We start from the raw sequence: 23267 nt of genomic DNA on the forward strand, positions 1-23267 counted from the left end.
TTAGTTTCTCCTTGGGCCAGGACCACTCCCCGGCGGCCGAGGGATTTACCACACAGTGTCATTTGTAGCCATACCACTCCGGTGACAGGTACTGGAAGTTGGTTAGCGGCTACCATTCTTATCATGGATCCCCACTGGGGCCTTGCTGCTTCAGGGAAATGCTGCCAAAAATAAGTTGCCGGCATGGTCGTCACTTGGACCCTGTGTCCACTAGGCACCATACGGCACGGCCCTTGACCTCTGCCCATACCATTGGACATTTTGCGACCAGATTTTCGGGACTTCCACCACCCCTCGTCGTGGCTTCTGGCTCCGAGCGGCGTCCCCCCTGCCCAGAGCCCTCTAGTTTAATGGCCGTCGGGGTGGGCATCGTCCCATGCCACGGACACTATCGTGCGAAGTGGCCCGGCTCCCCGCACTCCTAACACTAGGATTGCGAGGTACGGCAACTCCGAGCATTGAAACCAGGCCGCTCAGTTGTGGACTCAGTTCTCCTTTTCACTTCGGCCAACTCGCCTCTGATGTTCTTCAGCTCTTGTCTCATCTCTTCCATCCACTGGGGTTCTTCAACAGCACTTACGGAATTTTTTGAGAGAATTTTTTTGAAAAATTTTTTTTTTTTTTTTTTTTTGGTTTCTTGTGAGTATATTAATGGTTCAATACCATAATGGTGAGACAATTTGGTCTCTGGATACATATGATTGTAGATGTTTTCCATAAGAAAAAGAAAAAAATAGTAGTTTTCGATATATGAAAATAACAGTAGTCTTCGATATATGAATATGCATTGTAATTTATCTCTCGATGTAACCATTTTTCTGCTTGTGCAGTAAGTTGCATTTATGCTTTTGTATGTTGTAATGCATCTCAGCATGTTTTTAACTCACTAATGTCACTTAGACAGCAGCTGTGGAGGGAGGAGGTACGGAGTGATGTGATTTCCATATGAACCCGGCACTTCCCCCCACTGTTTGACCCGTTGATGCGCTCGAGCAGCGCGAAACGGCCGTTGTCAGCCTTTCTTGCACTCCTTATGTCACTCCCCCGACTTGACATGTTCATGATATGTCAATAAATCAGTGAAACTTCCATCTCGATGAGTGCGACCTCTTCTCTTTGCATGGATTCCCAGGATTGACTGTTTCCAGGTCTGGCACCCGAGATTCCCAGCTGCTGGACTTCTGTATGCCGCACATCATTTGAAGTCACACGGTAACAGCGGTGCCGTCCGCTTTTTATCTTGAGTTTTGTGACTACAAAATGAACACCACAAGACAAAAAAAAGTTTATGCTTGGGGAATTTGTACAAGACAATGGAAGAATACTGGTGGTTTCCGCCAGTAGTGAACGCAAAGTCTGTATTTTGGTTACAACAGGTCTAAATGGTCATGTAAAAATATCCAGTTTATAAATTTACAATACTTGGAGATCCAAGGGGTAACGTTTCCCCTTGTGGAGAGTGACATGTCAAGTCTGACATGCCAAGGTGAGGAGACTTTTACGCCTTGCAATGCTCCATTGGGAAATTAAATATGCAAACTGTTACTTCAGAGAGGAAGAGGATTAGAACTCTAGCACCACCTATAGGAAGTAGCAATCCAAAAAGTCAATATCAACCAGGCCTAGACTGGCAATCTGGCAAGATTGGCAGATGCCAGGTGGGCCAGCAGCTCTGAACTACAAAGTGGGCAGCCGGCCCTTTAAACTTGTGACTAAAGGCTGTGTTCGTGCGATGACAAAGGCAGCAGCGGCCCACGGCAGTGCGTGCACGTGGCTGTGGCCCTTGTTGGTACGTGCAAGAAGGAGAGCGCAAGCACACAGGGCCTTTAGTCAAAAGTTTGAAAAGCCCGATGTGGGGGACACAGAATGCCCCTCTCTGTCTGACGCTAGCCTGTACAAGCATCAGAGAACATGATTTACTCCCCAATCCCAGGGATCTGCTTCTCAGCATTTCTGACGCTGGACAGAGGACCCGCTTCTGCTCTTCATCCTTCCCCCATCTCAGGGATTTGGGTGAATCTCAAGATAGAAACTTTTTTTATGTATATATGGCAGTTGACGTTTCACCTGTATAATGTATATAGAGTAAATGTGATACTGCTACTCCTGTATATAATCACAGTATCACCTATATATTGTATATACAGCAGTCTATACATTATATAGGTGATACGGTGTCTGCTATATGTACATTATATATGTGATACTGTGACTGCTGTATATACAATATATAGATGATACATAATGTATATACAGTACATCAGGCACAGTATCATCTATATATTGTATAACTTTCACAGTATCATCTATATATTGTATATACTGGAGTCGCAGTATCACATAATGTATTGTGAGAGATCGGCTCTGCGGTAGATGCTGGTTTACACACGGGACTTAGTTCGCTGGTTCCAAACACACGGGTGTTTTATTAAAAGAAGTTCATAAACTGTCAAGGTTACAAAGTAAAACAGCCTCTTCCAGGGAAACAAAAGTATCACAGAAAAAAATGGAAAATAAGTCCATAGAACACACGGGCTCAGCCGTTTAAATATGAGTTTTTTCCACTCAGACTCCAGCAGGGTCTGAGCAGCACATGCAAGGCTTCCTCACCTATGTATTATGATATGATTATAGATCAGGAGGCAAGCTCAGACGGTCAGGCCCAGTATGGATTAGATGTGATTGGACAAAGGTGAGAAAGGGTACCGTATCACTGGATAACAGGTATGTATAGCATAGTTTACACATTAAAAACCTATGTCGATATAACAGGAGGCAGGCTCAGATGTAAGGCATATTGTGCCAATTCAGGCCAGGTGTCCAGTTTAGCTGCCCAATAGTCAAATGGGAATGACCTGTGAGGGAGAACATCGATATGGGAGGAAAAGTAGTTTGTAACCATAGTTGACAAGTGCTGTCTCCTTTCACTTTCAATTGATGCAGTATTACCAGTCGTGTGAGCGGGACTTGAAAAATCAGTCCACAACATGGTCATGAAACCCCTGTCTCCAACGCCACTTCTGATGTGTGCACCACCAACACCTCTTCCAAGTTGCCCCCGGCCCCTACGGCTCGTGTGACAACCATCACCGCTGCTGTGTGCTGGGAATGCCTCAACCAACCAGTTTACCAGAGTTGCTTGTTTGTTAACCAATATTAGGTCAAGGTTCTCCTGTGGCATGATGTTTTGGAATTTGCCTTTATAGCGTGGATCCAGGATGCTGGCCAACCAGTAGTCATCATCGCTCATCATTTTGGCAATGCGGGGGTCCCTTTTTAGGATCTGCAAGGCATAGTCTGACATGTGGGCCAATGTTCCCGGTGTCAATGATGCACTGCGAGTGCTGGGTGGAGGAGCACTTTCAGGCAAATCCACATCCCTCCAGTCACGCACAAACCCAGTACCAGACCTTGTCACGCCAACATTTTCTCTTGCCCCACGATAAGCATCCTCCTCCCCTAAATAATCATCCCCATCATCGTCCTCCTCCTCCTCTTCTTCCTCCACCTCGTCCACGACAGTTCCCTGAACAGACAATGGCTGACTGTCATCAAGGCTTCCCTCCTCCTCTTCCTCATCATCCTCAGCTGCAGACGCCTGCTCCTTGATGTGCGTCAAAGTTTGCATGAGCAGACGCATAAGCGGGATGCTCATGCTTATGATGGCGTCGTCTGCGCTTACCAACCATGTGCATTCCTCAAAACATTGAAGGACTTTACAGAGGTCTTTCAGCTTCGACCACTGCACACTTGTCAACTCCATGTCTGCCCTCAAAGTGCCTGCCCGTGTATCCTCCCACAAATGCATTACGGCCTGCCTCTGTTCGCACAGCCGCTCAACCATGAGCATGGTGGAGTTCCCCCTTGTTGCAATGTCGATAATTAGGCGGTGCTTGGGAAGGTGGAGCAATCGCTGCAGCTTCTGCATACGACTGGAGTGTACCGGCTACCGGCGGATGTGCGAGCACAGTCTTCAAACCTTATGGAGCAGGCCTGTTAACTCCGGATAATTAGTGAGGAAGCACTGCACCACCAGGTTCAAGGTGTGAGCCAAGCAAGGTATGTGTCTGAGTTTTGAAAGGGCTATGGCTGTCACAAAATTCCGGCCGTTATCACTAACTGCCTCAAGATGTAGACTGCCCAGCCATGACTCAGTTTGTCGCTGAAAGTCATCTGCCAGTACCTCTACCGTGTGTCTGTTGCCCAAACACCTCATCTGCAACATAGCCTGCTGACGCTTTCCACTAGCTGATCGATAGTGAGACACATCATGTGCACCACTGTCAGCTGCGGATGCAGTGCTCATGCGACTACGCTCTGTGGATGAGCTTTCGCTTCTGGAGGAGGAGGGTCGAACGCCTACCGCCAACTGTTTCCTATACCGTGGGCTAGGCAGCACTGTGCCATCATAGCTGTCCCCTGTGGACCCTGCATCCACCACATTAACCCAGTGCGCAGTGATGGACACGTAACGGCCCTGGCCATGCCTACTGGACCATGCATCAGTTGTGAGGTGCACCTTTCCACTCACTGATTGCTTGAGTGCATGGACAATGCGGTCTTTCACATGAAGGTGGAGGGCTGGGATGGCTTTGCGAGAAAAGAAGTGGCGACTGGGTAGGTCATAGCGTGGTACTGCGTAGGCCACGAGTTCGCGGAAAGCTGCACTTTCAACCAACCGATAGGGCATCATCTCTAACGAGATTAGTTTGGCAATGTGGGCGTTCAAACCCAGTGTACGCGGATGAGAGGATGAGTACTTTCTTGTCCTACTCATAGTCTCTGGTAGGGTGAGCTGGACTTGAGAGCTGCATATGGTGGAACTAGCGGTGGACATGGCGGACTGAGAGAGGGTTGATGATGGTGATGGAGTTGGTGTTCTTTCTGATGGCCTAGATTCAGTCTTTCGTTGCAATAAAAGTGTGATTCCCTGACTGATTTGCCCTTGCGACGACAACTCAACATTTGCTGCTGGTGGTGTGCTAACCGGTGGACTTACAGTGGGGGAAACAATGTAGCGTTGCTGACTACCTTCTTTGGGAGCAGTAGCACATGTGGCACGTGAGTTTTGGTAGTCCGTCCACGCTTGCAAGTGCATGGTGGTGAAATGTCTTAGCATGCAACTGGTATTCAAATTTCTCAGATTTTTCCCTCGGCTAAAGGTCTTTGCGCACTTCTTACAGATAACCTTTGCCTGATCATTAGGATTTTGTTCAAAAAAGTGCCACACTGCACTCTTCCTACTATGGAAGACATTTTGAGGCCTCGCACACTGTGCTATTTTGACCGTCTGGCCAAGCTGTCCTGCAACTCTTGGTTTTTGTAACCCGTTTTTGGACTGCTCCGGGCCTGCCAGATAACAGCTGTTGCGATGTCGATGCCCGCTGCGGATGCTCCTCCTCCTCTTCTGAGCTATTGGCAGCGGCACCCTCTACCCCCAATGGATGCCAATCTGGGTCAACAACTGGGTCATCCATCACCTCCTCTTCAATGTCATGTGCACCTTCCTCTGTGTCACCGTGTATGGTGGTATAGTATGCGGGAAGGGGCACCTGAGTTTCATCTGGGTCAGATTCTGGCTCAGTACACTGCGAGGACAATGTAGTGATCTGAGTGAATGTACCAGCAGAATCATCTATCAGTGGCTGTGCATCAGTACACTCCATGTCAGATTCATCTTTGCCTGGGTAATTCACGATTTGACTTGATAACCCAGGCATGGTATGTGAAAACAGCTCCATGGAGTAATCTGTAGTGTGGCCTGCCGCATCCTTCAATTTTGGTTGGGGTGAAGGACACAAGGAAAGGTGTGGTTCATGAACATGAGCCTCCAATGATGACTCAGTGCTTTTATTTTTTAAAACTTCAGAAGAGGAGGCGATAGAGCTGGAGGCTGAGTCAGCAATGTAAGCCAAAACTTGTTCTTGAAGCTCCGGCTTTAAAAGCAGTTTACCTACTCCCAGAAAAGGGAGCCTTCAAGGCCTTGTGGAGCCAGACAATGACGCAGGCTCAACACCTCCTGCATTAGGTGCTATTTTGCTTTTGCCACTACCAGCAGATCTACCACCAACACCAACACCATCACTACCAGCTGCCAACCCCCGCCCACTTCCACGGACTCTTCCACCACACTTCCTCATTTTTGGGGAAAATGTACCCAAAAACCATCAACTATATGGTACTGTAAAACAAGGTACAAGGTGTATATAGTAGTGGGGAGAATTGGAATCTCTGTAGACTTCAGGACACAGTTGGATTCTGTCAGGCCCTGTTTAATTTACACCACAATGTGACAGGCAGATTCTGGATGGTGTAATAAAGGTGGATAGAGGACTGTGGAGAATTAGAATCTCTGTAAACTTCAGGACACAGTTGGATTCTGTCAGGCCCTGTTTATTTTACACCGCAATGTGACAGGCAGATTCTGGATGTTGTAAGAAAGGTGGATAGAGGACTGTGGAGAATTGGAATCTCTCTACACTTCAGGACACAGTTGGATTCTGTCAGGCCCTGTGTCTATAACACCGCAATGTGACCGGCAGAAATTGCCTAGTGTATGACAAACTACAAGGTGTATATAGAATTGGGCAGAATTGGAATCTCCCTAGAGTGTAGGTCTGTAAGAATGGACAAACTCCTCGACTTTTCCTTACAGAGTCACACACGTAGAAAGCTTCAATTTGGCCGTGATAACAGCCGTTACATGGTACTGAGAGAGGAGCGTGCACGTACACCGCTGTACGGTGTATGTAAAATTGTCAAGCTCCGTGTTTTTGTATACAGACTGACACACGCTGTCTCTCTCTAGTTTTGAATGAAATCAAACAGCAAATATACTAAACTGTTTGAAAAACGGACAAAACTATAAGGTGTAGGTCTGTAAGAACGGACAAACTCCTCGACTTTTCCTTACAGAGTCATACAGGTAGATAGCTTCAATTTGGCCGTGATAACAGCCGTTACACAGTACTGAGAGAGGAGCGTACACCGCTGTACGGTGTGTGAAAAAATGAATGCTCACTACCTCACCAGGACAAAACAATACAATTTGGATTGCTTTTAAAAAAGCAGTTTGAACACCAGTGTGCACACAGCAAGGCAGCTAGCCTTAAAAGGCAGGCTAATCACCACCAGCGCTGCTGCACAAAAGCAAAAATCTTCACCTTTCACTGCACAGTAACTACAGTGAAAAGCACTAGCAGCAGAAGCAGTTTTTTTTTTCTTTTTGCCTTCCTAACGCTCTCCCTACAGAATCAGCAGCTGTAGCAGCTCTCCCTATTCTGAGATCAGTATGAGTAACATGGCGGTCGGCGTCCCCGCCCTTTTATACCCCCTGTGACGCCACACAAAGCAAGCCAATCACTTGCATGCCCTTCTCCAAGATGGTGGTGACTGCTGCCTATGTCATCACATTGCCCACAGTGTCCGTTCTTCCTGATTGGCTGAAAAAGGGCGCTAAAGCATCTTTTGAAATGCGACTTTGACGCTAAAGTTGCCGACCTCGTGGCCGACCTCACGCTAAGGTCGAGTTTCGCTTCATGAAACTCGACTTTGGCGAAAGTCGGCGACTTTTGAATTTTTTCGACCCGTTTCGCACAACTCTAGTATCCACTTCACTTCTTTCGAGATCATCTCTCTGCGGGCCTCTGGCATCTGATACAGCTTCAGATTGATGCGAACATGAGGCTCTGTGAGTATCTCATGCTCTATAACCTGAGTGAGGCCTGGCAACTCAGAAAACAGATCTTTATTCCGCTGCAACAGCTCCCAACATTGCTGTTTCTGTGAGCACTGAGCAGGACAAGGTGTCCACCACCTTAACATCTTCCACGCCGACATCTGACTTGGCCAACAGAAAAGGAGCTTCCCTGGGTTCTCTGTCCTGCCACAGTTTAATCAGGTTAATATGATAAACGTTTGAATGATTTCATCTTGCTGTGGCTGTGGGCTGTGGACTTCTAACATATCCTTACTTTCCGTGCAAAAGTTTGGAGCGGTCTTATCTTCTGTTTATACATATTTAATGATTATTATTGAATTGAACGAGGTTTATACTAAGACAGTATGGGACAATGTCCCTATGATATATATATATATTTAAAAAAATTATTTTCTCTCCTTGCATGATAATATATGCACTCACTTTATAAGAAATGCAGATGTATAGTGATTGTTTCTATTTTTGACAGGACGCTACGTGTATTTACACTCTTTTACAAATTACGCATATGTATAACGATTTGGCATTCTTTATGACTACAGGAATATAATTTGGCATGGTGTTTACACCCCTTGTATGACGTTACATCTCCTCTTTTGTTGCTTGTTTTTAACACTAACCGCGGTTGTCCCGTGTTTTTTTGTGCATTTTGTGAGGTGTTAATACAATTACACGGGGTGTGATCATGCCTTTGCCATCATGCCTTCTAGTTACAGCAGCTCCCACTTGTTCATGTTGGTAGGGAGCGTATACCATGTAGGCGTAATTTTTCTGTTCGCCACTATCTCCGAGCTTCCCTTACTTGAGCCAGCAGTTAAGATGGCCGCTGTGGTGCGCGCATGCGCGGTAGTTCCTATGGTCGTATGGGCGTTCTGAAAGGCGTCTACGGAGCCTGGGGCGGGACAGTGATGTCAGGAGAACAGTGTTTCTCCTTGTCCCTCCTGCAGGCTTTGACGGCCGGACATGACGCGCCAGTGGCCGGGACCCGCCTCCCATGCGCCCCGGAAGACAGCGGCGCTAATTAACAATCAGCTGTGCCTTGTAGATTTAAACCCCGCACTTTTAACAGTAACACACAAGCCCCCCGACGAAGCCCAGCACGAAACATGCGTTGGGGCTTGGGACCTGACATGCAGTAGACACACGCCTCACATGGGTAAGCATGGTTCACCTGGGTACTGTCTCCGTACATTCTATGTTGCACATTAGCACTTTACGTTTGATTTTTATGGCCATATATGAGATTTATGAGGAACTTTATTCCATTAACCTCAGTGATAGTGAGATATAATATTTTGGTGCAACTTTATTGCATCTGCCATATGTGTGTAGGGTCTTTGTATACCTGGTTGCATACCATTGCATCTAACGTTATATATGCTGCTGTTTTCTCCCTATTTTTTATGTCATATCTGATACCTGATTGTATTGTTGCATTTTGATATACTGAAAATTTTTTATCTATTTTGTATCAATAAAGATTATACTTTTTTATTATAATTTTTGAATTTTGTCTTCAATATTTTGGGCGTTACACTCCGATTTTTCTATGTAGGTGTTCATATTGCCAATTGGGAGTTGTCCTAGTGCCATGTTTTTTTTAACTTCTTTCCCCTGATTAGGGAATATATTGAGGTTCTTAATAATGTTGGATTGTGTTAAACTAATATGATAAACCTGGTAGGTCTTCCCTAGCTGGTGGATTTTATAGATGACTTCACCATCTTTTTCTACCACATCATAGGGGCCCTGCCACTTCGCCATGTACTTGCTCTCCACCGTGGGCACCAACACAAGTACTCGATCTCCTGGGTTAGACTGTATCACCCTGGCTGACCTATTATACACTCTGGACTGTGCTTCCTGTGCCTTGAGGAGGTTCTCCTTCACAATTGGCATCACGTTGGCCATCCGCTCTTGCATCTTGGCGATATGCTCTACCATGCTTCTCTAGGGTGTGGTTTCACCTTCCCAGGACTCCTTCTCCACATGCAGGAGTTCTCGAGGGTGTCGACCATAGCATAGTTCAAATGAGGAAAAGCCTGTGGAAGCGTGGGGAACTTCCCCGATGGACAACAACAGGTAGGGAAGCAGACAGTCCCAATCTCGTCTATCCTTCTCCATTGCTTTCTTTAACATAGCCTTCAAGGTTTTGTTAAACCTCTCCACGAGTCTGTCAGTCTGGGGAAGGTATACTGAGGTTCTGAGTTGTGAAATCTGCAGTGTCTTATACAACTCTCTCATGACCTTCCACATGAAGGGGTTCCCTTGATCCGTCAGTATCTACTTCGGCAAACCTGTCTGAGAGAATATATGGTGCAGCTCTCGAGAGATACACTTTGCAGAGGAATTTTCTTAAGGGTACCGCCTCTGGGTACCGGGTAGCATAATCCAGGACCACCAATATACTGTATATTGATGTCCTCTTGCAGACTTTACCAGGGCTCCCACTAAATCAAATGCTATGCATTCAAATGGAACCTCAATGATGGGCAACGGTACCAGAGGACTGAGGAAGTAGGCCACCGGGGAGGTCAGCTAGCATGTGGAACAGGAACGACAATAGCTCAAAAGTTATCTGTAACACCCAGGCCAATAGAATCTATGAAGGATGCACTCCTGGGTCTTACCTGCTGCCAGGTGATCACCCAAAACATGGGAATGAGCCATGTCTAACATCTTGCGTTTATAGGGCCCTGGTGTCAGGATCCTGACAGCGCCGGCGTACAGCCTCCGCTGAGCAGGGACTCACCCGCACTGTAGGGGAGCCGGGGACAGGTGCGGCCGGAAAGAACAGATGCACAGGACCTGTGGACGCTGAAGTTTAGCAAGCAATCACAGGACCTACCCTACGGTCATGTGACTGCAAGGGGGTGGGGCTTAGCGTCCTGCTTTCAGAGATGGCAGGAAACTATACAGAAAACACAGAGTCAGGCAAAACGGAGGTCATACACAGTACGGGCAAGCGAGGTACAGGAGGGATATACAGATGGGAGGTCAGACAAAGCCAAAGGTCATACACAGTGCGGGCAAGCGCGGTACAGGAGGGATATTCAGGAGGCAGGTCAGACAAAGCCAAGGGTCATACACAGCACAGGTGAGGTCCGCAAACACCACATTAATGAAATTTTGAAAGACCGCTGGAGCATTATTGAGGCCAAACGGCATCACTAAATTTTCAAACAATCCCTCTGACGTGAGAAAGGCAGTTTTCCATTCGTCCCCTTCTTTAATTCTTATCAAATTATAAGCCCCTCTAAGATCCAATTTGGAAAACCATTTTGCCCCTGAAAGTTGGTTACACAAATCTGGAATCAGGGGTAAGGGGTACGTATTCCTGACAGTAATCTTGTTGAGTTCTCTGAAGTCGAGGCAGGGGAGCAGGCCACCATCTTTCTTTTTAACAAAGAAAAACCCTGCTGCTACCGGAGAAACTGAGGGTCTTATATGCCCTTTTCGGAGACTTTCCGTTATGTATTCCTTCATTGCCAGATGCTCAGGTCCTGACAAATTAAATAAATGGGCTTTGGGCAATTTGGCCCCAGGGCTTAGGTATATAGTGCAGTCAAATGACCTATGTGGCGGTAATGCCTCGGCCTCGCTTTCGGAGAACACGTCCTCGAAGTCCTTGAGGTACTCCGGAATACCCTCCAGACAAACAGAAGACTCACATGCAGGTTTTGCAGGTGTAACACAGAACACAGGTTTATAGGCACATTCAATACATTTAGGACCCCACTTAAAAATTTCTCTTTTCTCCCAATCAATAACTGGGTTGTGCCATTGAAGCCACGGCATGCCCAATACCAGCCCGTCGGGCAGGTTGTCCATGTCAAAACATTTCATCTTCTCAACATGGGAGGAACCAACATGCAAAACAAAATTGTTAGTAACATAATGAATCCCCGAACGGGTGAGAGGGGAAGAGTCAATGGCCACGATTTCCAGAGAGGTCTCCAACCTGACTGTCCCTATCTTGACCCTGGAGAAGGTACTGGAACTGACCAGGTTAATTGATGAACCGCAGTCCACCAAGGCTGTAGAAATAAAATGACAGTTGTCTACTACCAGTTCAACATAAAGTAGAAATTAGGGCGTGAGGAAAAAAGTACCTGGGGGTCTGGGCAGCCTCCTCGATCACTACCCAGACCTAGTAGTTTCCTCGCAGTAGAAGCAAAGTTGTTTCTCACGGCGGTGCTTCCTCTATTTCTCTCTGACCGAGGTGGCACCAATTTCCATAGGCACAGGACTGGCCTCCACCTCTTTACTACTGGAAAACAAGGACGACTTGGAGTGCATAACCCCTCTGGCTCTGAGCCGGCGATCCATCCGCATGGCTTGGATCAGGGCATCCTCCAGACTGTCAGGAGGTGGATGCAGAGCCAAAGCGTCCTGAAGGTGTTCCGACAGGCCCCTACGGAATAGTCCATGGAGAGCAGCATCATCCCAGGAGACTTCCGCTGACCATCGTCGGAACTCAGAGCAGAACCACTCTGCTGAGTGCCGACCCTGACGTGTGCTCATCACCATGTCCTCTGCCAAGCGAACCCTGTCTGGTTCGTCATAAATGCGGCCCAAGGCCTCAAAAAATGCATCCACAGTCATACGTTCTGGGGCTGTGGGGGCTAGAGAGAATGCCCAGGCTTGGGGGGCACCCCGAAGTAGGGAAATAATCACCCCCACCCTCTGAAATTCTCCCCCAGACGAACGGGGTCTCAGGGAAAAGAACAATTTGCATCCCTTTCTAAAAGCCCTGTACTCCCTTTTGTCCCCAGAAAAAGAGTCTGGCAGTTTAACCGGAGATTCCGGGGAAGTAAGTGACACGTCCCTGATCTCAGGACCGAGAGCTCCCTGTACAGTATTAACCAGCTGCTGCTGGGTTTGGGCCATAGAGTGCTGCTCCACATTAAGTTTCTGAAACATCTGTGATAGTTGTTTAACCTGGTCATATAATGTTTGCATGGGGTCCATGATGCAAACTGTAATTCCCACACTCACACACCTTACTCTCAGGGGCGGGGGGAATGAACTGTTATAGGTCGCTTATAATGTCAGGATCCTGACAGCGCCGGCGTACAGCCTCCGCTGAGCAGGGACTCACCCGCACTGTAGGGGGGCTGGGGACAGATGCGGTTGGAAAGTACAGATGCACAGGACCTGTGGATGCTGAAGTTTAGCAAGCAGTCACAGGACCTACGGTCCTGTGACTGCAAGGGGGCGGGGCTTAGCGTCCTGCTTTCAGAGATGGCAGGACACTATACAGAAAACTCAGAGTCAGGCAAAATGGAGGTCATACACAGTACAGGCAAGCGAGGTACAGGAGGGATATACAGATGGGAGGTCAGACAAAGCCAAAGGTCATACACAGTACAGGCAACGCGGTACAGGAGGGATATTCAGGAGGGAGGTCAGACAAAGCCAAGGGTCATACACAGCACAGGCAAAGCAGGTACAGAGTCAGCAAACCAGAGACGTGAACCATAACAGAGCAGAGTCAAAATACCAGGCAAGCAGACAATGATTGGCGTGACGCACGGACAGAGCAGGGTCGGGCACACTCAGATAGGAGTATAAGCGACAGGGGACAGCTCTCCTCTGAAGCTATAAAAACCCTCCCCAGATCCACAAAGAGGCTTTCAGAGTTAACTCCTACACCACCTACCCAAAACTCAAAACACACCATGACACCTGGCACCAGTAACTGCTCTATCACCTCACCTCTTGGCTTGATTACTCTATAAGGCAGATCCCCATTCATAGCAAAGTGAGGAACCCTATTGTCGGCCCTCGGCACCTGAGGCACCCCATTTAACAATGTTACATTCTCAAATGCCCCTTTAAGAGTTAGGTCCCTTAGTTGGGCAGTTCCAAAGTTTCCCTCGGACACCTCCAACTCAGGAATGTTGGCCTAAGGGTATGCTACCTCACCCTCATCACCAATAAGCACACTCATGGGAAACTTGTCCGCTATGGCTTGTGGTGAGGTTTATTTAGGAGCGATCTGGCTGTCGTCCGAACACCTAGGTGTCCCCGCTTTCCTCCACATGTCCCAGAACAATGCAAAGTCCGGTCCGATTATTATGGGGTGCAACAAGTCCTTGATGACACCCACTTTATGAGGCACAGTGCCACACTCCATGCTTACATCAACCTGGGTTACAAAATAGTTCTTAGCATCCCCATGGATACACCAGACTCACAGCACTTTACCAGGGACCAAACGATGTGGAAGTGTGGCCCTTTTTCATAGTCACCAAACTTCCTGGGTCCAACAGTCCAGTCACTCGCGCCCAGTTTACAGACCCTGAGCATGTCTGAGGGCCCTCACAAAGTTGAGTAACTGCGCTGCAGGCAGGGTAGGCAAAATAGGAGCAATGCCAGCCTATGCTGCAGTCCACTGACTCAGTGTTAATTGGACACCGGCCAGCTATATGACCAGGGGCATGACACCTCCAACAGAGAATGTCAGGGAACTTATTTCTCGGCTTCAACTCAGATCTCTCTTGTAACTTTAGATGCCCCCCAGATGCGGATTTAGTCCCATTCTTTTGGGAGCCATCCCCCCTTGGGAATCTCAGAAAGGTGGCCATACCCCTGCTTGACTACCGAGGGAACCCTCAATCGCCCGGCAACTTTCCACTAGGCCTATTAGGTCATCTGCATTTTTGAGATCTTCCTGGGCAAACTCCTGGAACAGCACGTCCACGCTGAACTTTTCTCCCACCTCTCATCTAACTTGCTCTTTGACAATCTACAATCTGGTGTCCGTCCCCATCATTCCACTGAGACAGCCATGACCAAAATTACTAGCGACTTCCTTACAGTCAAAGCTAACAGACAATACTCTATACTCCTCCTTCTATACCTGTCCTCTGCTTTTGACACAGTTGACCACTGCCTCCTACTACAGATCCTCTCCTCCTTTGGCATCAAAGACCTCGCCCTATCTTGGATCTCCTCATACCTCTCCAACCGCACATTCAGCATATCCCACTCCCACACTACCTCCTCATCCTACCCTCTCTCTGTTGGAGTCCCCCAAGGCTCTGTTCTAGGTCCCCTACTCTTCTCAATCTATACACTTGGCCTGGGGCAACTCATAAAGTCCTACAGATTCCAGTACCACATTTATGCCGATGATACTCAGATCTACCTCTCTGGCCCAGACGTCACCTCTTTGCTCTCCAGAACCCCGGAGTGTCTATCAGTCATATCCTCCTTCTTCTCCCCCCGCTACCTCAAACTCAAAGTGGACAAATCTGAACTGATCATCTTTCTTCCATCTCACAGATCTTTCTTACCCGACCTATCTATAACAATTGACGACATCACGCTTTCCCCCCCGTACCGGAGGTCCGCTGCCTCGGAGTAACCCTTGACTCTGCCCTGTCCTTCAAACCTCACATCCAAGCACTCTCCACCTTCCTTAACCCTCAATCTACTAAAATGCTTGTGCATGCCCTCATCTCCCGCCTCGATTAATGCAACATCCTTTTCTGTGGCCTCCCTGCTAACACCCTCGCACCTCTCCAGGCCATCCTTAATTCTGCTGCCCGACCAATTCATCTCTCTCCTCGCTACTCCTTCACTTGTCCCCTCTGCAAATCTCTTCACTGGCTCTCATTCCCTCAGCATATCCAATTCAAATTACTAATACTGACCTACAAGGCCATCTATAACCTGTCTCCTCCATATATCTCTGAACTAATCTCCAGATATCTTCCCTCACGTAATCTGAGATTCTCCCAAGACCTCTTTCTCACCTCCACACTCTTCGCTCCTCACCCAACCGCCTCCAAGACTTCTCCCGAATAGCCCCCATCCTCTGGAATTCTCTGCCCCAACACGTCCGACTATCAACCACACTCGGATCCTTCAGACGGAACCTGAAAAGCTATCTCTTCAGCAAAGCTTACAGCCTGCAATGATCCCCGCTGCCTGATAACCACTACTGGAGCTAGCGCGTCACCATCAATGGAGCTGCTGCAACCCCTCCAACCTACTGTCTCCTTCCCCATCATCCTGTAGAATGTAAGGCCAATAAGGCAGGGTCCTCTCTCCCCTCTATATCAGTCTGTGATTGTTAGTTTGTTTACTGTAAGTTATATCTGTAATTTGTATGTAACCCCTTCTCATGTACAGCACCATGGAACCAATGGTGCTTTAAAAATAAATTATATATATATATATATATATATATATATATACATATACACACACACAGCACTCCAATTAATTGTGAAAACAGTAGAGGACTCCTTACTTATTAGCCCATTTCTCTACTATGGAACTGAGTATTTGTGTATATACACTGCACAGTACCACTTCTTCTGTCCTATTTATATATACAATGTACAGTACTACTTCTGATCTATATACAGATGAACCTAGAAGTTTACCTGCACTATATAAAAAGACAAATCTGCATGTTTCTCAATATTTGACATGAAATCAGGATAAACCTTTCCCGTTTTGGGTCAATTAGGATTACCATAATTTTTATTATTTGCCAAATGCCAGAATAATGAGAGAGAATGTTTTAAGGCATTTTCATTATTTACTGCAAAGTCAAAAGTTTCCATACACTAAGATTAATATGTCTTTAAACAATTCTGGACTGCCCATATGATGAGGTCATGTGTTTGGAAGCTTCTGATGTTTTTTGTGGCAACATCTGAGTTAATTAGAGACACACTTGTGAATATATTTTAAAGCAAACCTGAAACACACTGCTTCTTTTTGTAGCATCATGGGAAAGTATAAAGAAATCAGCCAAGATATCAAGAAGAGAATTGTGGACTTGCACAAGTCTGGCTCATCCTTGGGTATAATTTCAAGATACCTGAATGTGCCTCATTCTTCTGTACAAACAATTATAAGCAAGTACAAACAAGGTGGGAATGTCCAGCAATCATGCCGCTCAGAAGGAGGTTCTGTGTCCCAGAGATGAACATGCTGTGGTCCCACATGTGCATATCGACTCAAGGACAAAGGCAAAAGACCTTGTGAAGATAATGGAGGAAGCTGGTAAGATTGTGTCAATATCCACAGTGAAACGAGTGCTCTATCAACATGGGCTGAAAGGCCACTCTGCCAGGAAGAAGACATTACTCCAAAAGAAACATAAAAAAAGATAAATTTTTGGAGAAATGTCCTGTGGTCTGATGAAACTAAAATTCAACTTTTTGGGCATAATGACCTGCGTTAAATTTGGAGGAAAAAGGGAGAAGCTTGGAAGCCTAAGAACACTATCCCAACTGTGAAACATGGGGGTGGCAGCATCTTGTTGTGGGGTTGGTTTGCTGTAGGAGGGACTGGTGCACTTCACAAAATGGATGGCATCATGAGAAAAGAAGATTATACGGCAATATTGAAGCAACATCTCAAGACTTCAGCCAGGAAGTTAAAGCTTGGGCGGAAATGGATCTTCCAAATGGACAATGACCCGAAGCATACTGCCAAAATGGTAACAAAGAGGCTTAAGGATAACAAAGTCAATGTTCTTGAGTGGCCATCACAAAGCCCTGATCTCAATCCTATTGAAAATGTATGGGCAAAGCTGAAAAGGCCAGTGAACTCAAGGCGACTTACAAACCTGGATCAGTTACACCAGTTTTGTCAGGAGGAATGGGCCCAAATTCCGACCAACTATTGTGAGAAGCTTGTGGAAGGATATCCCAAATGTCTGACCCAAGTCATTCCGTTTAAGGGCAATGGTACCAAATACTAAAGAAATGTATGTAAACTTTTGACTTCGCATTAAGTAATAAAATTGCCTTAAATCATTCTCTCTCTCTCATTATTCTGGCATTTGGCAAATATTAATAATTATGGTAATCTTAATTGACCTAAAACGGGAAAGGTTTATTCTGATTTCATGTCAGATAGTGAGAACAACATGCAGATGTGTCTTTTTAAAGTTTCTTACATTTGCTTATACTATTGGTTTAAGCAATGGCTGAGGTGACAGTAACCTTAATGCAGCTTAGTTAAGTCACAGCATATATTTCCGTTGTCTGCTTTCTCAAGAAAAATTGAGAAATAATGCTAAAATTATTAGGAGTCATTTTAAAGTCAACGGATATAAGGTCACCCAGATCAGCATAAGCCCTAAATGTCGGACTGCTGATGAAGTCACTAACCTGGTGAACATGATTCAAGGTGCATAATACCGCAGATGGGCTGTATTGATGCAGAAAGCTGAATGAAGGGTCACAAGGAGGAATATTTGTGCTTAGTTTTCTAAATAATTATCTGGAGCCGAATGTGCGGTTTGGGTTGGGAAAGGTGAAATGCTTTTACTCATTAAGAAACATGTTCAAGCTATTGTGCAGCAAACCTAAGAGCAGCCGCCACAGACATAAGGATGGCTCCGTAAATATAATCTGCACAGCTAACAAATGAGCGACCTTCTCCGGTACTGCCAAATACCTGTCTCAGCACACAACATGTCGCTGAGCACAAAGATTCTCGTCATTAGATCTGTTCCTTGCAGATAAATTTGACAAAGTCAAAAATAAGACAAAAATAGGCTCTTAAGTTTAATGCGTTTGCAGTACATTTCATGCAGGACAGGCTCAGAGCAGTAACTGAAGGACAGAGGGAGACATACAGCATGGTTCACACAATGAAGTATTGAATTTGATTCCAACTGGTGGGGCATGTGCACTGATCCAGATGTATTCTTCACCAGGTAAGGTGGACGCTCTAAATTGCAGGTCAGAGTGGACAACGTGGACCGAAGGCGTTGGCACAGAGGGCAGGACTTGCCAGATGACACTTGGAACTGCAAGAACCAGGACAACAGGTAGGCAAGCGGATCAGGGTACAACAGAAGACACAGAGCCCGGAGTGACACGCACAGTAACTTCAGATGTGTAGATACCTCAGGACTAGCAGCAGCATTTATAGTATGAACAAGTCCTAAGAGCCGGAGAAGCACGTTTCACGCGCAACAGCTGTTGCTCCTTTCTGTTCCTACATGTCCTCGTCTTGCACATTACCCCAATAAAGCTGCTTCTTTAAGAAATCAGTGGTGAGTGCCGCTATTTTCAACCCCATTTTTAGAGATGATGAACTGCTATATAAATGTAAGAAAATGCTTTAAAAGGAAATAAATGAAAAATTAAGCATCAAAATTTGAATACACTAGCCCAACTTAATCTCGATTAAATATATCTGAACACAAGTAAAAGAAATGGAGCCATTATGCGCAAGTGCAGCGAAACAAACCTATGCAGAAGTAATCTTAGAATAGATCCAAATCTGACAGCAAAGGTATGATATAGAAGAGAATGCATTATCTGTATCTAACAAATTAGCTGACATAGTTTACCCCACTACATCACAATAGAAATGTTAACAAGCACTGTCCTCGAAGAGTGTTTCGCTGTAACAGCAGCTTCGTCAGAAAGCGCTAAACAATAAAAGATTACAAAATACTGCAATGTGTGGAAATTTCTTAATATTATGTGAGATGTCATATTGGGCGCAATCCCGCCATGTTGGCATCCAGCCTAAGAATTAGCGCTGCAGAAAATACCTGATGTATCGCAGGTTGTTTCCATAGAGACATGTACAGATGTTGAACACCCTCCCACAGCCTTCAGCCAAAAAACCTCCATCTCAGATTTATGTCTACATGGCTATACATTTATTGAGGTATTATGGTAATTGTCAGACATCTGAGTCTCTCCCATCCCACACTCTGGATATATAATATGACATACATTTACTGTTATTAGTGGCTTCAGTAGGTACACACTATTTCCATTTTTGATTATTTTATTTAGCACCTTTGGTCATACTCTGGGGGTGTTATTGACTTGCTTTTTCTATCTGCTCTCATTCTGCCTCAATAAAAGCTAATATCTTACATTGTGTAGAGATGGTTTCCAAAGAGCTCAGCCTGGCCAAGTGTGTGCAGTGGTTACCTACCATGAAGAGGAGTTAACTCCTAAGATCCCAGACACATAGATCCAACTTATCAACATCAGTTACAGTTGTGGCCAAAAGTATTGACACCCCTGCAATTCTGTCAGATAATACTCAGTTTCTTCCTGAAAATGATTGCAAACACAAATTCTTTGGTATTATTATCTTCATTTAATTTGTCTTAAATGAAAAAATACAAAACAGAATGAAGCAAAAAGCAAAACATTGATCATTTCACACAAAACTCTAAAAATGGGCCAGACAAAAGTATTGGCACCCTCAGCCTAATACTTGGTTGCACAACCTTTAGCCAAAATAACTGCAACCAACCACTTCCGGTAACCATCAATGAGTTTCTTACAATGCTCTGCTGGAATTTTAGACCATTCTTCTTTGGCAAACTGCTCCAGGTCCCTTATATTTGAAGGGTGCCTTCTCCAAACTGCCATTCTTAGATCTCTCCTCAAGTGTTCTATGGGATTCAGGTCTGGACTCATTGCTGGCAACCTTAGAAGTCTCCAGTGCTTTCTCTCAAACCATTTTCTAGTGCTTTTTGAAGTGTGTTTTGGGTCATTGTCCTGCTGGAAGACCCATAACCTCTGAGGGAGACCCAGCTTTCTCACACTGAAATTTGTTGGTAGTCTTCTGACTTCATAATACTATGCACACGGTCAAGCAGTCCAGTGCCAGAGGCAGCAAAGCAACCCCAAAACATCAGGGAACCTCCACCATGTTTGACTGTAAGGACCGTGTTTTTTTCTTTGAATGCCTCTTTTTTTCTCCTGTAAACTCTATGTTGATGCATTTGCCCAAAAAGCTCTACTTTTGCCTCATCTGACCAGAGAACATTCTTCCAAAACGTTTTAGGCTTTTTCAGGTAAGCTTTGGCAAACTCCAGCCTGGCTTTTTTTATGTCTCGGGGTAAGAAGTGGGGTCTTCCTGGGTCTCCTACCATACAGTCCCTTTTCATTCAGATGCCGACGGATAGTACGGGTTGAGACTGTTGTACCCTCGGACTGCAGGGCAGCTTGAACTTGTTTGGATGTTAGTCGAGGTTCTTTATCCAACATCCGCACAATCTTGCGCTGAAATCTCTTGTCAATTTTTCTTTTCCGTCCACATCTAGGGAGGTTAGCCACAGTGCCATGGGCTTTAAACTTCTTGATGACACTGCGCACGGTAGACACAGGAACATTCAGGTCTTTGGAGATGGACTTGTAGCCTTGAGATTGCTCATGCTTCCTCACAATTTGGTTTCTCAAGTCCTCAGACAGTTCTTTGGTCTTCTTTCTTTTCTCCATGCTCAATGTGGTACACACAAGGACACAGGACAGAGGTTGAGTCAACTTTAATCCATATCAACTGGCTGCAAGTGTGATTTAGTTATTGCCAACACCTGTTTGGTGCCACTGGTAAGTTACAGGTGCTGTTAATTACACAAATTAGAGAAGCATCACATGATTTTTCGAACAGTGTCAATACTTTTGTCCACCCTCTATTTTATGTTTGGTGTGGAATTATATCCAATTTGGCTTTATGACAATTCTTTTTGTGTTTTTTCATTTAAGACAAATTAAATGAAGATAATAATACCAAAGAATTTGTGTTTGCAATCATTTTCAGGAAGAAACTGAGTATTATCTGACAGAATTGCAGGGGTGTCAATACTTTTGGCCACAACTGTATCTGCTCAACTCTCTCCTCAGCTCCAGCTCTGATCAGTCTTTCATAATCCCAATCCCCACCCCACCCCCAAGCCCTCAAGTCCCAGCATCTGCAGTTTCCAGAATAGGTCTCCTAATTTTAGGTCTCACGTTCCTCAGCGGTGTGCTTGTTTGAAGGTAAGGTTACCTCAACATGTACATATGGTAATATGAGTGTACACTCAGAACAAACACTAACAGACCATTATTGTGTAGTAACATGGTGGAGATCCTGACCAGAACTGTCACTCAAGAAGGAACACCACCCCCCCAAGCAACCAGGAATGAAGGTGATTGCAGAGTTATGAGAATACCCCTTTAGGGTATGTGCACACGTAGTTTTTAGTCTCTGCGGATTTTGTAGAGAAAACCGCAGGAAATCCGCAGGACAAAGTGCTGCGGTTTTTCTGCTGTTTATCTGCGGATTATCTGCGTTTTTTCTGCAGTTTTGCCCTGCGGTTTTACACCTCATAATGGATGAGGTGTAAAACCGCAGCGTTTCTGCACCAAACAATTGACATGCTGCGGATTGTAAACCGCAGCAAAACCGCGCGGAAAAAAACGCAGCATGTGCACAGCTTTTTTTTATTTCCATAGGAAATAAAGGTACTGTACAACGCAGCAAAATCTGCTGCGTTTCTGCAGAGCCAAAAACCCTTAAGGCTATGTGCACACGTTGCGGATTCTGCTGCGTTTCTGCAGCGGTTTTGGCCCTGCGGAAACGCAGCAGTTCCGCTGACATGGTACAGTACAATGAAAGCCTATGGGTTTTCAAAAACGCTGTGCTCACGCTGCGTTTTTTTCCGCGCGGTTTTGCTGCAGTTTACAAACCGCAGCATGTCAATTGTTTGGGCGGTTTCCGCAGCGGTTTCACACCTTTAACATAGTAGAGATGTGAAACCGCAGGCCAAACCGCAGACCAAACCGCAGGAAAACTGCAGGTCACTTTACCTGCGGTTTTACCTGCGTTTCCGCGTGGAAAAACCCGCAGCGGAATACGCAACGTGTGCACATAGCCTAAGGGTGCAAAAAGCAACCCTGAAATAGTTGGATGCAAGAGTTTAATCTTAAAGGAACCCCCCCAGTTTTAGATGTAGCATTCCTTTAAAGTATTGATAGTATCTGAAATCACATCATTTTGCTAAAAAACCTTAGCTGGACAATTATAACAATTTACAAAGACCTATTGGCAATTAAAGCACTAATTGCATTACTGTAATATTGATGACTGTGATTTACACCAATGCAATCAGACCAGAGAGTTTGGTTTTATAAATTTGGCCAAACATTAATGAAGGATTGAGTTAGTGCTGTTCTATTTCCAAATTACTTGGCATGGTCTGCTCCTCCAGAGTAAAACTGATTGGAACCTAGAATATCAGATGCGTCTTCTTGGATACTGGAGGCTCCTGCAAATGCACTGGCAGCAAATTATTCCTGGATAGCATTTGGTAGATGAAACCACTGCCATCATCCTGTAAGTTGATGATCGAAATATATTTTGGTACAATTAGACAACAATACACCCCTCTGGACAACAGTGAATGTTCTTCTAGATTCCATAATTTTTGGAGACTCCAAAAGGGTCTCATATCCTGCCCCTTCCTTGTATTTTATGCCCTATTCAAATTCCATATTCATTATCTTATATTCCAGCTACATCACCATCTATCCCCAACCTGTGCAAAGCCCTCATCCTTCTGATACCCCAATACTGAGCCACTGCTGCCGTATGTGTCCCTATTACTGCACCTGCTGGGCGGTTCTCTGTGCCCTTTAAATTCTAAAGCAGCCCTCTACAATATAGTGATCCTGGGTGCAAGTGCCGTAGAGAAGAGTGCCCACATTTTGTCCCCTAGAAAGTAATAATGACCTGTGTGTGCCCCTTTGACAGTCACAGTTACCCGAGT

Source organism: Dendrobates tinctorius, unplaced genomic scaffold (assembly GCF_039654945.1).
Source record: "Dendrobates tinctorius isolate UK_male_01 unplaced genomic scaffold, ASM3965494v1 ptg000006l, whole genome shotgun sequence".
Classification (NCBI taxonomy): domain Eukaryota; kingdom Metazoa; phylum Chordata; class Amphibia; order Anura; family Dendrobatidae; genus Dendrobates; species Dendrobates tinctorius.